The sequence below is a fragment of the Phascolarctos cinereus genome, unplaced genomic scaffold (assembly GCF_003287225.1).
Source record: "Phascolarctos cinereus isolate Bilbo 61053 unplaced genomic scaffold, phaCin_HiC Scaffold_7;HRSCAF=346, whole genome shotgun sequence".
In the NCBI taxonomy this organism is placed as follows: Eukaryota; Metazoa; Chordata; class Mammalia; order Diprotodontia; family Phascolarctidae; genus Phascolarctos; species Phascolarctos cinereus.
The window spans coordinates 143558459-143573982 of record NW_027556180.1 but is presented as its reverse complement, the minus strand read 5'-3'; the positions used below and the strand labels follow the sequence as shown (position 1 = coordinate 143573982).

At 36.4% G+C, this 15524-nt stretch overlaps 1 pseudogene; it reads right to left on the bottom strand.

Moving 5' to 3' along the window:
* Positions 1-12921: 12921 nt before the first annotated feature.
* On the bottom strand, positions 12922-15013 carry LOC144454871 (iron-sulfur cluster co-chaperone protein HscB pseudogene; annotated as a pseudogene).
* Between the last annotated feature and the right edge of the window lie 511 nt (positions 15014-15524).

Below are 15524 nucleotides of genomic sequence, written 5' to 3'. Positions count from 1 at the left end.
GCCTCTCCCAAACAGGGAGATAGAGTGTAAATGTGCCAAACAAAAGAAGAAATGATGCAGACTTGGTAATTAATGTGTCAGATATGATGGGATTTTCATGGACACAAACAAGGGTGTTTATAGAATATTAACATCATGGGAATTAATCTATCAAAAATAAAGCATTTATTAAGCAGCTATTACATGCCAAGTTCTGTAAACACTAGGATACAGACTATCTCTGTCCCTAGGAAGAATAGGAATTGAAAGATGAGAGAGACAGAGAGAGAAAGGGAAAGAGACAGACAGAGAGGAGGAAGATCGTTCAGATCAGTCTACTTCTACACTGGGCCTTTTTGTGATGACACTCCACTATTCCACCATGGGTGATGAGTGGGAAGGAGTAATAGAATGAACACAGTAATATGCAATCTAGCCTAGGAGTAGTCATGCTAGTAAACAGTAAGACAGCAGGATTAGGTGTTGACGCCAGAGGAAGAACTGTAAGCAAAAAAAGTGATGACAAGAATTGACTTGCATTTCCAATACACTCCATTCTACTTTTGGAAAAATATAATTTGTGAAGCAGTTTTGTCTTGCATTAATCCAACATCTATTTCTCTGTATCTTATTCCCACTGTTCTAGGTTCTGTATTCTGAGGCCAATTAGAAAAAGCACGATCCCCTAACCACAAATGACTTCAAATACCTAAAAACAACTGTCATGTGACCCTAAATCTGTCTTGATAAAAAAAAAAGTTGAACCAAACAGTACCAACGACAAATTTCTCCAATGGAGAAATTAAGACTAATCTCTGAATTATTAGAGGACTAAGATTATAGGACTGTACACTTATAGCTGGAAGGGACCTTTAGTTCTTATAGTTTAACTTGCTTATTTTATGGGGGAAAAAAAAAAGCTAAGGCCCACTCAGAAAAGTTCAGTGATTTGCATAAGGTTATATAGGTAACACAGCATGAGATCTGGGACTACCTGTCAGATCCGGGAAACGAGTTATTCAGTCAAAAACATTTATCAAGCATTTACTAAGTGCCAAGCACTGGGCTAACTTCTTGTGATATGACAAAAAGCAAACATGATTCCTGTACTAATAGAGTTCACACACTCTAATAAGAGAAAAAGCATGTAAATTATAAATACATATAAGATATATACGCTGCCTTGTCTCAGAAAGAAGACACTAGCAATCAGGGGAGGGGCAGAAAAGGTCTTCTGAAGAAGGTAGGATCTGTTCTGAGTCTCAAACAAAGATTTAAAAAGCCAGGAGAATGAAGTGAAGAGGTGAGCATTGCCAGCCAAAAGGCAGAGTCATAAGGAGTATTTGATACAAGGGAGAATAAGGAAGTCAGACCTGTTAGATCTTTGAGTACACAGTGGAAAATAAAGTGTAGGAAGACAGAAAAGAAAGAAAGGGACAAAGCCAGAAAGGTTTTAAATAGCAGAGTTTATTATACTTTTTCTTAGAGGTAACAAAGAGCCAGATTTCATGAGGAGGGGGGTAGCTTGGTCAGATCTGAACTTTAGGGGAGTCATTTCGGTAGTTGGATAAAAGGATAGACTGGAATAGAGAGGGACTTAAGTCAGGGAAATCAAGTAGAAGGCTATATTAATAGTCCATGAGATACCAAGGGCCTAGACAAGGTTGGTGACTATGTGAATTAAGAAGGGATATATACAAAAGGTGATATGAAGGTAGAAAAGATAAGGCTTGGCAACATATTAGATATGCAGATTTGTGTACTGAGAGTGTCTGAATAGTTAAAGATAAAACCTAGATTTTGAGCCCGAATGACCAGAAAGATAGTCATATGCTTGACAGTAATATGAATGTTCAGAAGAGGAAAAAAAATTATTTCAAACATTTTGAGTTTGAGATGCCTGTCACATATTAAGTTTGAGATATCCAAAAAAAAGTTCATGGAAGATGAGCTCAAGAGAGAGGTTAGGCTGGTATTTAGATCTAGGAATCATCTTCACAGAGATGATAACTGATCTTATAGCAACTGATGTGATCACCAAATGAAAAAGGATAAGAGATGTCACAGTTATTGGGTAGGATCTGAATGAAGAGCCATCAAAAGAGCCTGAGAAGCATTAGTCAGACAGGTTAGAAAAAAAGAACTAGGTGAGATTAAGGTCATGAAAAACTAGGGAGGACAGATTATGCAGGAGAAGAGCATGGTCTACAACGTTAAAGGTTGAAGAGAGACCAAAAGTATATGGAGTGAAAAAAGTTTAACATAGTTACTATAAGTGAGATTGTGAATTGATTAAGGAGGTGTGAATGTATTGTCTTGCTGCAGTAATGAGGGCTCAGTAGAGATTATATAATATATATCTGAGATGGTCCCAATCAGTATGGTTTTCTGACTTTCTCTAGCCTTTTTTTCAGGAGCATGTGATTAGAAGTGAAGGCTTTGGATGGTAGAATGAATCCAAACTTGGATTCTAGGAAGGCGTGATTGCTCAAAAGAACAAGGGGATGAGGGATTAAAGCACAGAGCTTGACCACAGAGCTGAAATGAATCACTAAAAAGCATGAGATAGAGAAGGAAGCATGAAAGGACAATGGCATGGAAAAGAAACATGTATGGTTGCAGGAGGAGGTGAAGGGAGTTGGGGTCAATATGAAGAACTGAGTTAGGGGCCATAAGGCATCACTTAGTACTTTCAGAGAAAGAAAGAAAAGGAATTATCAAAGATTATGATAAGATATAGGAATTGCAGAGTTCATGAATATGGAAGTAGAGCTCCTATGGGTGATAATATGATCAAGGGTATTAACCACTGACTTAATTCCTTCTGCCTTTATTAAAAATCTAATTCACATCTCTCCATTTTTGCCATAGGGACAATATGCATTTTTTGTATATTTGGCTGAAGTATAGTAATAATATTAGTGGTAGCTGACATTGGCACAGCCTTTTAAATATTTACCGAAAATATGAGAGATGAGATTTAAGGCCAGGTCTTGACTCCAATTACATAATTCTTACCATTATACCTCTGAATTTTCTATAAAGAATGTTTTTATTTTTTCAAATTACATGTAAAAGTAATTTTAACATTCATTTTTAACATTTTTTTTAGTTCAAATTATTTCCCTCTCTCCTCTCCTCCCTCCTTGAAAAGGCAAGCACTTTGGTATAGAATATACAAGTGCAGTCATGCAAAACATATTTCTATATTGGCCCTGTTGCAAAAGAAAACACAGATCAATTTTATTTAAAAGAAAGAAAAACCAGAAAAATAAAAAAAAATTAAAAAGCATACTGTTTCCAGAGGTGAATAGCTTTGAGGTAGAATTGTCTTGAATCATTGTACTGCTAAGAACAGATAAGTCTTTCACAGTTGATCATCATACAAAATTGCTGGATATAATGATCTATTGGCTCTTCACTTTGCATCAATTAGTGTAATTCTTCCCAGGTTTTTCTGAAACTACCCTGCTAATCATTACTTACAGCACAACAGTATTCCACCACAATCATAATTTTGTATTTGTAACAAGTGACATCTGTATAGCACTTTGGAGATTGCAAAGCATTTTGTATACATTATTTCATTTAATCCTCAAAGCAATCCTGTGAGTTAGCTATCATAGATATTATTCCCATTTTACATCTTGAAAAAAACTAAGGTACAGAGTGATTCAATTAAGTTTATGACATTACCATCATCTACCAATCATCAGATCATAAGTTTAGAGCTGGAAGATATCTTAAATGCCATCTAGTCCAACCTCTTTATGGATGAGAACATTTAGGCCCAGTTATGAAGTACTTTTCCCAGTGTCACAGAAGCATTAAGTAGAATCAAAGTCAAGTTCTCTAAATCTTGCACTCCTCCCTTGTCTAACAACCTCGTTAAAAAAATAAAAATCAGATTATTTTGGCAAAATTTCTTAATGAAACCTTGGTGATTCTTCATAATCACTGCTTCCTTATCTAAATGCTCCCATCATCTCTTTTGGAATAGTGGGTTGTTTTGTTGTTGTTGTTTGGTTTTGGTTTTGGGTTTTTTTTTTTTTTGCATTAAAAACAATAGTATAGTCACCTGTTCCTCAGCTAAAGGGAGACATAGAGGAGTCAGAGGATTGCTGATGCTTTCTCAGCAGAGAAACGAATTTTATTGATGGTCTTGTAGGACAACTTTCATGCAAGATGCATAATCTCAAACATAAGCTTTGGAAGGTGAAAGAAAGGGCTCTGGAAAAACTCAATGGGGCTGAAGGCTGCACCTGTCTACCTACCAGTGCTGGTGTTTTATCACAAGCAAGAACATTTGAGCATTAGTCTTAGAGAAAGTTTTTGAACTGCACCTCATTTCAGTGCTGGGCTGCAGGAACAAAACAATGCACCACTCTAGATCCTTTAGATCAGTGGTCTCTCTTGTTTTGTCTTCCTGCACAGCTACAGTCAAGAGAAAATTTCCATAGTACTCTGAAAACCTTGTGACAGAAGTCAGTCATGCCTTAAAGGATGGTATCTAGGTTCCTTTGCAGTGAAATGGGAAACTGAAATTAAGACATGAATGCCTGGGTTAACTCCCATCTTTAGCCTGGGTGGAAAAGAAAGAAAGTGAGAAAGGAGGGTGGCGAGAGAGAGAGAGAGAGAGAGAGAGAGAGAGATGGGTAAGAGAGGAGAGGAAGCGAGGGAAGGGAGGGGAGGAGAAGAAGAGAAGAGGGAAGGGAGAAAGAGAAGAAGAGAGGAAAAGGAATAGGAGAAGAGGGAGAGAAAAGGAAAGAGAGAGGAAGAGGGGGAAAGGGAGAGGAAGAGGGGGAAAGGGAGAGAGAGAGAAGGAGGGAGAGGGGAAGGGGGAGAAAGCCAGAGAGCCACCAATACTTCTATTTTGATTGCCTTTTATCTAATAGAGTCAAACTGCTTATGTGATATTTTATGTGTAGACTGTTTTTAATGAAAGTTCAAAGAGAAGGAAGAAATGACAGCCACAAATGAGAAAGTGAACTTAAAGATTAATATACAAACATCTAGAAGACACAAGAAACTGGGAGAAATAGCTTGGGGAACAAGGCCAAGAATCACCTGAGAGATGTAACACAAGGAGGGAAGGGAAAAGGGTGACTGACAATCAGAATTGTCAGCATGCTAATGGCTTTAAAAGAGTGAGGCAGCTGGTAAGTAAGAGTTGACTACCTCTACCTCATACCAATTCTGTGCAATGGTCTTAACTCTTCCTTTTTGCTTATTTTTTTTTCTAAATGTATTTTAATAAGTTGTATTTCCTTATTAAATTTTCATTACTTTTTCAATGAAATCAGTTTTCCATATTTCAATTTAATCAAGAAAGAAAAAATCATGCTACTGGATTTTTTTTCTCTCTTTTTTTTTTTTTGGTCTCTGAAGGGTATGTCAAGGTATTCTCCAGTTTTACCTAGCACAGAATACCTTCTCTCCTGCTCTTGAATTTAAAGAAATGAATTAACCTATTCCTGTGTAAAAACAGTCAGAGTAAACCCTCAATAGGTTTTCGGCAACCATATTTATTTTTAAAGGTGAAAGTTCTGAACAGAATATCATATTGGCCTAGATATTATCTTCCCTCAAAAATAGGTATCTAAAATTACATTTTTTTAATCTATCCCTTCTTTAATACTCTTATATCCCCAAAAAAGCTTAGGCAAATTCCACTTTGTTGTCAGCCTTCAGTAACAGCTTCAGGCCATTCTGAGATGGCCTCCAAAAGATTCCAAAAACCTATGAGTTTGACATTATTCTTAAATGACTGTGTTGATTTTTTTGTTTGTTTTTCCTCTACTATATGCCCTTGTTTCATAATCTATACATATATTTTAAAAATCTTAGTTATTGATAAATTCCCTATGAAGTCATATTAGTCTCTTTAGATGGGTCTTTTTTTGCTTTTTCCTCACGTCTTATTATGCAATATTTAAAATTTTCAAGAATCGAATTAGTACTTGGTAAGTAATATCATACAAATTCATCCAACTTAAAAAACATTGACAATTTTAATAAAAATGTATCTCTTCTTGTTCATATATTTATTTACAGATTATTGATCACTTGACAGAGAGACTACAGAGCAGAGAAAAAAACAAAACTAGTGACCTGAAAAATACCCAGAAATAATAAAAGTTCCTTTAAACATCATATGAGTCAATGGGAAAAAGAGAATCCACCAAAAAATAGTGTGATTTATTTGCAACCCTTTAATAACACATTTTTGTATGAACTGAAGTTTACCCAAACGTTTCCTTGCTCTAAATAGTTTTCATATTGTGCTATTCACGTCCATGTGTGTAAATGTATATACACATACACACACAATTTCAGCTACTCATATGTAAGGGGAGAGGGGGAGGCAGAGAGGGAGAAAGAGAGACACAGAGAGACAGAGACAATGACAGAGAGAGAAAATATAATGTTTTGTTTTGTTTTTATAACTTTTTCTCAACCAAAACACTACCAGGTATTACCAGTTTTGGGCAGCTAGGTGGCAAAATGGATAGAGTGCTGGACTCGGGAAGACTCTTCCTAAGATCAGATCTGGTCTCAGACACTTATTAGCTGTGTGACCTTGGACAAGTCATTTAATCCTGTTTGCCTTGGTTTCCTCATTTATAAATGAGTTGGAGAAGGAAATGACAACCATTCCAGTACGTCTGCTAAGAAAAACCCAAATGGGTTCACATGACTAAAAAAAATGACTGAATTATACCACCACTAACAGTTATATGATATTGCTTTTATTTTTTTAAAAAGTGTGTGTGTGTGTGTATATACACACACACACACACACACACATACATATATACATATGTGTATGTGTGTGTTTAAATACACACACACACATATATGAGAGAACTCTGGAAGATGGTAGAGTAGGTCAGAAAATTTCAAGCTCTCAAGATTTTCCTCCACAAAAGAGAAAAAAATAGTGCCTCTGGGCCAACATGGAGCCATGAAAATAAATAAGAGTAGGGGGAGAAGAGGGGTCCTCCTGGAATAATTGGAAATGATCTGAAGAAAAATCCTGGACAAGATTTCCTCCCTGTGAAGAGTAAGTAAAAACCTCCAGGCTAGAGTCCCCTTCAATAGCAAGGGGCAAGCTGCTTAAACAACAAGAGACAAGCCCTGGGGTTAGCTGGCTTGGGAGGCTGCCTGAGCCCCAGCCACAGAAATTTTACCCCTGGGACAGTCAGGGGAGTTGGGTATCTGACTTGGAGAAGTCTGAGGGAATCTTTTGGGTTTTTTGGTGAGGCAATCGGGGTTAAGTGACTTACCCAGGGTCATTCAGCTGGTAAGTGTCAAGTGTCTGAGGCCACATTTGAACTCAGGTCCTCCTGACTGCAAGACCTGAGCTCTATCCATTGTGTCACCTAGATGCCCCTGAGGGAACCTCTTCTGAAAAGGAATGCCAGATTCATTCAGCTGTGCTGGAGAGAATAGCCCCAGCGAGAAGGAACCAGCACATGCCCAGTGAGTACATAAGCAGTGAGGTGGGGAGGCCTTTGCTGTGGGCACTTACAAGAGGATGGAGGTCTTCGTTTGAGTTCAAGGTCATAAGGGTGAATTGAAGAGGATTAGAGGCAACATGTCCCATACTCCAGGATTAGAGGTGATTACAAAAACTAAATTATTACAAAAAAATGAATAGGCAGAATCAAACCATGGAGAGCTATTACAGGAATAGAGAAGATGAGTATTCATTTTCTGAGGAAGATACTAAAAGAAAGAAACCCTCTCCTATTCCAAAGAGTAATGTCAAATGGTCACCTGTCCAAAAAGAAATCATTGAAGAACTTTAAAAAAAAAAAGACTTTAAAAATCAAATGAGAGAGACTCAGGAAAAACTAAAACTAAAAATAAAAATAATACAAGAAAAACAAGAAGATTATGAAAAGAATGCCAACCAATTAGCAAAGGAGATCCAGAATCTTAAGGAAAAAAATTACTCTTTGAAAATCAGAATTGGGCAAGGGGAAGCCAGTGAAGTTATGAGATGAAGAAGAAGAAAAAAAAAATATATATATATATATAGATGAAGAATAAAAAATAGAAGAGAATGTGAAACATCTCATAAGAAAAACAACAGATCTAGAGAACAGATCAAAAAGGGAAAACATAAGAATAATTGGACTACCTGAAAGTTCTGATAAAAAAAAAAAGAATCTTGATAAAATAATATAAGAAATAATTAAATAAAATTGTACTGGAGCATTAGAACAACAGGGGAAAGTAAAAATAGAAAAAATCCACTGATCACCACCTGAAAGAGATCCTATGAGGAAAATTCACAGGAATATTATAGTCAAATATCAAAAACCCCAGATCAAGAACAAAATATTATAAGCAACAAGAAAAAAACAATTTACATACAGTGATACCACAATTAGAATCACACAAGATCCAGCAGTGGTGACATTAAAAGATCACAGGTCTTTGGATACTGTGTATCGATGAGCAAAAGAACTGGGCTTCTGGCTGAAAATATCATACCCAGCAAAAGCTAAGCATAATTCTAAATGACAAAAAATAGACATTTGATCAATTATCAGACTATTAGGTCTTTCTTAAAAAACAAACAAACAAACAAACAAAACCTGAACTCAACAGAAGATTTAACGTACAAGAGCCAAGAGAAATATAAGGTACATACCAATGACCAATTACAAGGGACTAAATAAGCATAGAATGTTTATCTTTTATGTATGAAAAATATAAAGCCCATGTCTAAGATTGTTACTAGTAATTAGGTAACATAAGGAAGATTGCCGGAGTATGATGACTTCAAAAACTAAAATAACTCAAGTACAGCTAAAAGAGTAATCTTTTATAAATGAGATGCAAGAGGAAGAACCAATACAGAGGAATTATATGGGGGAGGGGGACTTTTAGTTCTGAAAACCTACTCTCATTGGAAATGGGTTTAAGATCAGAAAATACATACATGTTTATAAAAGTCTTTTACATTTAGAAAGAAATAAAACACGAGAGGAATAGGGAGGAGGGAGAGGATAAAGGAGGAAATTTTAGAGGGGAGGTTGTGGGAATAGGTTAAAAGGGGGATATAGAAAGGGGTATTGATTTAGGGAATGGGAGGATAAGGGAGGGATTGCTGGAATGGGGGCAGGTTAAGTAATAGGAGGGTAAGGTAACAGGTAGAAGTAAAGTAGAGGAGTTAGGAGAGATACGAAAAATGAAGAGATAGGTACAAACATAAAAAAATAAAAATTAGGAGCAGAATCTCTTAGGAAAAGTATATGTATATATGTATAAGTGTATGTATATCAATACCTATATATAAATATATCCAATGCTCAGCTGTAGCCTTGGGGTGGTGAGTAGGGGAAAGGGAGGGAGAAAAAAGTGCAAAGTAAAAAGTATACAGAACAGAACAAAATAAAGCCTACAAGGAAGCAAAAAACTATGGACAGCTTTCAACATAATAAACAGTATTTAATATATAGGCTTTCTTGAAATGAAAAGTTATCACTACATAATTTGTATCCTCTCCTAAGTTCTGCTGTGCACATGATTTTTTTTTGTTTTTCCTTATTTTATATTTAAGTTTATAATGTTTCTTTTTCTTTTCTTATTATGTATTTAAGTTTTAGCATTTGTCTAAAATAAAAAAGAAAAAATTAAATAACTATATATGTATGCATGTGTGTATATATGTGTATATACACATATCTGTGTACATGTTTATATATGTGTATATATGTTAATTTATCTTTTTGAAGTAGTTTTAATTTCCTGGCAGCTATATTCCTTCATTACCACTACATAAACATAAATGACAATGCTTAAAAAGTAATTAAAATTTTCTTATTTCAAGAACCTGTGATTTCACTGCTGTAGGTGCTATAGTGCTACTCTACTACAAATCATGAGCCAGCAAGCCTTCCTGGACAGGCTTTACCAGTTGCCATGATCAATCTTTTGATGAGCCTCTCCTAACATACCTAGGCTGGTCCTCAGGTGCCTGTCCATTATTGAGCCTATCTAATACCTAAAGTATTTTTAACCTACTAGGATCTTCTAGGCTTACACAGGCAAAGCTTTCAAGAACCAAGGATCAACTCCATATTTTTAATGACATAACCTTTTGAATAGAAATGAAAACTACGCTGTTTAAAATGTGAGTACACCATGTTTCACAGCTATAGGTATACTATTGTGGCAATGCCCATTCCAGTTATTCCAGGATTATAGGATCACTCATTTAAGAATTGAAGACTAAAAAAACTAAGACCTCTTTCCTCCTAAAGCATTTGTGTCAGGTTTTTACAGACCCAAACCATCGTTACTTTTGACTTCTGATTCAATCCATCATTTCTGAAACAGATTTTTAAAATTTTCTTATGTAATATGAGTAATGACTCTTCATCTTCTTTTTATTTGATAGTATTTTTTTTACAATTACATGTAAAGATAGTTTTTAACTTTTATTTTTTGTAAAATTTTTAGTTCCAAATGTTCCTTCCTCTTTCCCTCTCTCCACTTCCCAAGACAGCAAACAATCTGATATAGGCCATACATCTACAATCATGAGGGACTGTCTTTTTATTTGTATTTGTATTGCCTGTCCTTAGCAATATGATTTCTTCAGTGTTTTCAGTTGTGTCCTAACCCTTTGGGATTTGCTTGGCAAAGATAATGCCATTTCCTTCTCCAGCTCATTTTACAGATGAGGAAACTGAGGCAAACAGGGTTAAGTGACTTGCACTAGGTCACTCAGCTAGTAAGGATTTGAGGCTGGATTTGAATTCAGGTCTTCTTAAAGCCAGGGCCAGTGCATATTAATTCCACTACCCCACCTAGCTGACCCCTAGCAGCATTCTAAGACTTCATATTTATTGCCTATTGCCTGCCTGATGTTATTGCTAGTGCCTTCCCTCTGAGATTGCCTCTAATTTACTCTGTAGGTACATAGCTGTTTGCATGTTGTTTCTCCTATTAGATAGCAAAACTCATTAAAGTCAGGGACTGGTGGGTTTTTTAGGTTTGTTTTTTTCTTTGATTTTTTTGCCTTTCCTTGTGTCTCTAGTGCTTAGCACGGTGGCACATAATGGGTGCTTAATAAATGCATACTAAATACTTGCTAACTTCAATTAGTTTAACCTGCAGGATTTCCCAAATACATTGTTAATTAACTTTCTACCATACAACATGACATACAATATAATACACATAGTTTGGTTGCAACAAATTGTATTTTATTAAAATGAATTGAATCGTATTGTTTAATGAAATATTAATAATTGAATTTGTCTTATGAAGGATATAAGTGTGATAGAGCACATTTGCATTTATTATAGTGAGTAATTTCATACCATCTTTATCTGTTAAACCAAAAGGATTTATTGTTGAAAAAATGTGTTCCTCATCTTACTATTATTAACAGTTTTCCTAATCTTTTCACAACAGTGCCTATTATAATAGAGAACTTATTTGTTTCCACATTAGATAAAGAACATGTATGCATAATAGATGTTTTTAGGTTTGTGATTGGTATTCACTATTAACGCTATTTTTCACAATGAATTCACAATTCTTGAGTCATTTTACAACTACATTTATTTTCCACTAAGGTCAGGACTGGTACTGTAGAAACTATAAATAAAACAAATGTATTAAAGGCAAATCATAATTATCTACTTGGCCAATATTTTAAAAGAGAAAAATGAAATTCAACTCATTTTTTAAGCAGAGTGGTATAAGTGGAAAGGGCACCTTTTACTAGGCAGGACAATGCCTGCATTTAAGTCTTTTTTTTTTTTACCATTTCCAATCCAATCAACAAATAAGTATTTATTAATCATCTACTACATATAAGTCACTGTGTTAGTGTCATGGAAATACAAAGACTAAAGATAAAATAGGCCCTGTACTCAAGTAGCTTATGGGTAGTTAGGTGCTGTGCTTAGAGTCAGGAGGACCTGAGTTCAAATGTGGCCTCAGACACTTACTAGCAGTGTAGCCCTGGACAAGACATTGAATCCTAGTTGCCTCAATTTCCTCATCTGTAAAAAGAGCTGGAAAAGAAAATGGCAAACTACTCCAGTATCTTTGTCAAGAAAACCCCAAATGGGGCCACAAAGAGTCAAACAAGACTGAAATGACTAAACAACAGGAAAACCTTAAGGAGTTTATCTTTTAGGAACCTTTTAGTAGTTGTGAGGCCTTGAACAGATCACTTAATTCTTTATTCTTATTATTAAAAGGGCCATCCCTTGACTTACTTCTTAAAGAGACCTATTCACCGAATGGGCTTTGCCTTACTCAAAGTGTGAACCTGAAAAGACCTCAGCTTAAAAGGTCCAAGGTCACCCACTGCATACTAGGCCATCTCCAGTAGTTCTGACTATATCTGGCCACTGGACCCAGATGTCTCTGGAGGAGAAAGCGATGCTGGTGACTGCACAGGACAACCTGACTCACATCAAAGTCAATTGCAAGTTGCGCCATCATCTCCCTGATGTCATGGTTCTCTTCCAGAACAAAGGACAAACCACAACCTGTACTTTTTAAGAATTAATTCAATTTTAAAAATAGTTCATTTGGATGTAGTCTATTATGGTTAAAAAAAAAGTCAGAGGGCCTAGGTTCCATCCCATCTCTGACACTAGCTATGTGACCTTAGGCAAGTCACTTCCACTCTCTGAGCCTCAGTTTCCTCCTCTGTAAAATGAGGGGGGTAGATGAGATGGCTTGCGAGGGCCCTTCCAGCTCTGACATTCCCTGTTCTAAGGCCCTTCCAGCTTTAATGTAATGTGTTAAGCAGCCATGCCAAAATAGGTGTTTAGCACACATATTCCCAATGTACCAAAATACATAAAGAAAAGGGCCCATACAAGAATTTAATGGAAACAAAGTCAGTATAGAGTTGTCATCCATCTCCAGTTAGGATGAGGTCTTCTTTAGTTTTGCTTTTCATCTAAATGTACAAAGTTTCGTTTTTTTGTTTTGTTTTTTTTTAAGTTCTGTGGCTTTCTGAACATTACCTTGTTGGAAAGCTTTGCCCAAATCTTCAGTCAATTCTTTCTGCTTAGCTCTAACAAAGGCTTCAATCTCATCAGTTTCTGCCTCCCTGTGAGCTCCAGGGAGCTTCTCATTGACCTCCATGATTTCTCTGAGAAACCCCAGGCCCACATCAGTGTCTGTCCCATGGTAGATCTCCATGCCCTTGAACTTCAGCAGATGTAAACTTTGGCTCAGCAGGGCCAGCAGGGTCTCATTCATCAGTGTGGGATGCTGTTCTAAGAAGTCCCTTTCAATCTGCCACTTCTGAATGAAGTTGGCCAGGTGCTGGAGCTGCTGGTACCAATGCTTCAAATTCTGAAAGTCCACTGTGAAGCTATAGTCCATAAGGCGGACGTGGTCTGGGCAGCTGCAGTGCATGGCAGGTGAGACAGAAAAGCAGATGTCTGCCCGTGGGAGTCCCCTGGCCAATGCAGCTCCAGCAGCTGGGGCACCCCGAGGCTGTGAGCTCAATCCTTTGCAGGGCCTTCCCAGCACCCACCCTGCCCTGTATAGGGCTTAGGCTTCACCTGCCACATCTGGCCTATGATGGCACCTGCCTCCATCACCCCCCATCTTTTTTTTTTTCCCTTAACACACAGAAAAACACCTGCCATATGCCATCATAAACCAAACAGTCTAACTTTATTTTGTATTAGTTTATTTATCTTCCACTACCAATCAGATTGGGTTTTATGTAAAACTAATGACATCAGATGAGCAAAACCAGTCATAGAAGAGAATGCATCATTTTAATAAACTGCACATATTTCACAGAGAACTGTTTCTTTTGAGGGACGAGTATAAGCTGCTCTTGTTTATATGTAACTGAAATAGCAGAGTAGCTCCTGGAAATAACAGGACGGGTCCAGCACTATTCTCTGTGAACCTTCATAGTACTTATGAAGATCCCAATCTATGAGAGATTCTTTACCTTTGAAGAGCTATCCTATGCCACAGTGCCATTAAATATACAGGTGCTCCATGGCCATCTCATGGGCGTCTCAGGTAGTAAAAAGTAAATGTCAATTCTGCCTATAGCATAGAGTCACGAGCATTGTCCTTTCAACTTAACATTCACTGACAGCTGTCAGATTTCATAGTGGCTACATGGTTTAGAGTAAAGTTTCTTTCATGTCAGACTTTGTTTTTGTTTTTCTGTGTTAATATCAAAAAATGAAAGTATGGCTGTTCAAATTCATCATAATAAAAATTATCATAAAAAAGGAAAAATTAAAAAATAAATTGTAAATAATTATAACAATAATAACTAGCATTTATAGAAAACTTTACAAGTTGTTTTTTTTAATTTGTCTTATTTTGTCCTCAAAAAGAAATTATGGCAGTTAAGTTTTATAATTTTTCCATTTTACAGGTGAAGGAAATGAAACCAGCACAGGTTAAATAACTTGCCAAAGTTCACAAAGCTATTAATTGTCACAGGTTAGATTTGAACTCAGGTTTTCCTGTACTCTTATCAACTGTACAGCCTAATTACCTCTAGCAATGTAAGGCAAAAAAACACCAAAAGATGGCTTAATTTGTCATGGTCCATGAAACAACCATTCTGGAGAGTCTGATTTGTACAATGCAGATATGATAGGTACAATTAACACAACTGATTTTAGTTCACTGCTTAAAACAAACATACCTGAATGCTGTTATATCACTTTCAAAACATCTCCCTGGAGGAATATTTATTCTAATGATGTTGCCTCTGCTCTAAATGCTCTTGAAGATCCTTTTTGGGTAATCTGCAGTCCAGTCTATAGGCCAAATTTGAAAACCTGCTTATTGCTTAATAGTCACATCTCATTTGCATAATAAATGTTTAAAATGTTAACCATGTTCACCATGTTTCTTTTCCTAGAGGAAGAAAGGTACCCGGATGGTAATTAGTAATTTACTCTTTCAAAGCTCTTGGGTTGTGTTTGTATTATAGCCAATGATGAACATTAACTATAGGCTATTGCTGTGAGAAACAACTAATTGCTAACAACGGCATGCGGGACCATAGCAGACAGATTTCTAGGGAATAAGGCGAAAAGAAAAAAAAATCTGTCAGTTGTTAAATGGTTGTTGTCTATCCCTCCATTCAGAGTGCTATCTTTCCTGTGGAGAATTTTGCCTTTCTAAATAAACAGGTAAGCATTTTAGGGGGAGTAGGGGTCACCTGGGTACAAATATACATGGACTCATTCCCATATAGGGAGTGGATTGTGGGCTATTAAATTAAATTGAGGGTTCCAAAGACAAAATGGAGAAGCATAAAGAGACAAATGAAGAAAAAGGAAATTCATTTTCCCTTCATATCCAATCTTTTTTTAAAGAGAATAGATGCAATCTTTGGCCATCTGTTCTTGGACACAGTTGATTTATCTCAACAAACTTGCTATGTACCTACTATGTTCAAGACACTGCTCATTGACCCTGACAGAGGCTCATCTCTATTCCCTCCTCATTTCTATTGTTGGAGAGGAGGCAGAAATAGATATGGGACCACTGGCACAATATGA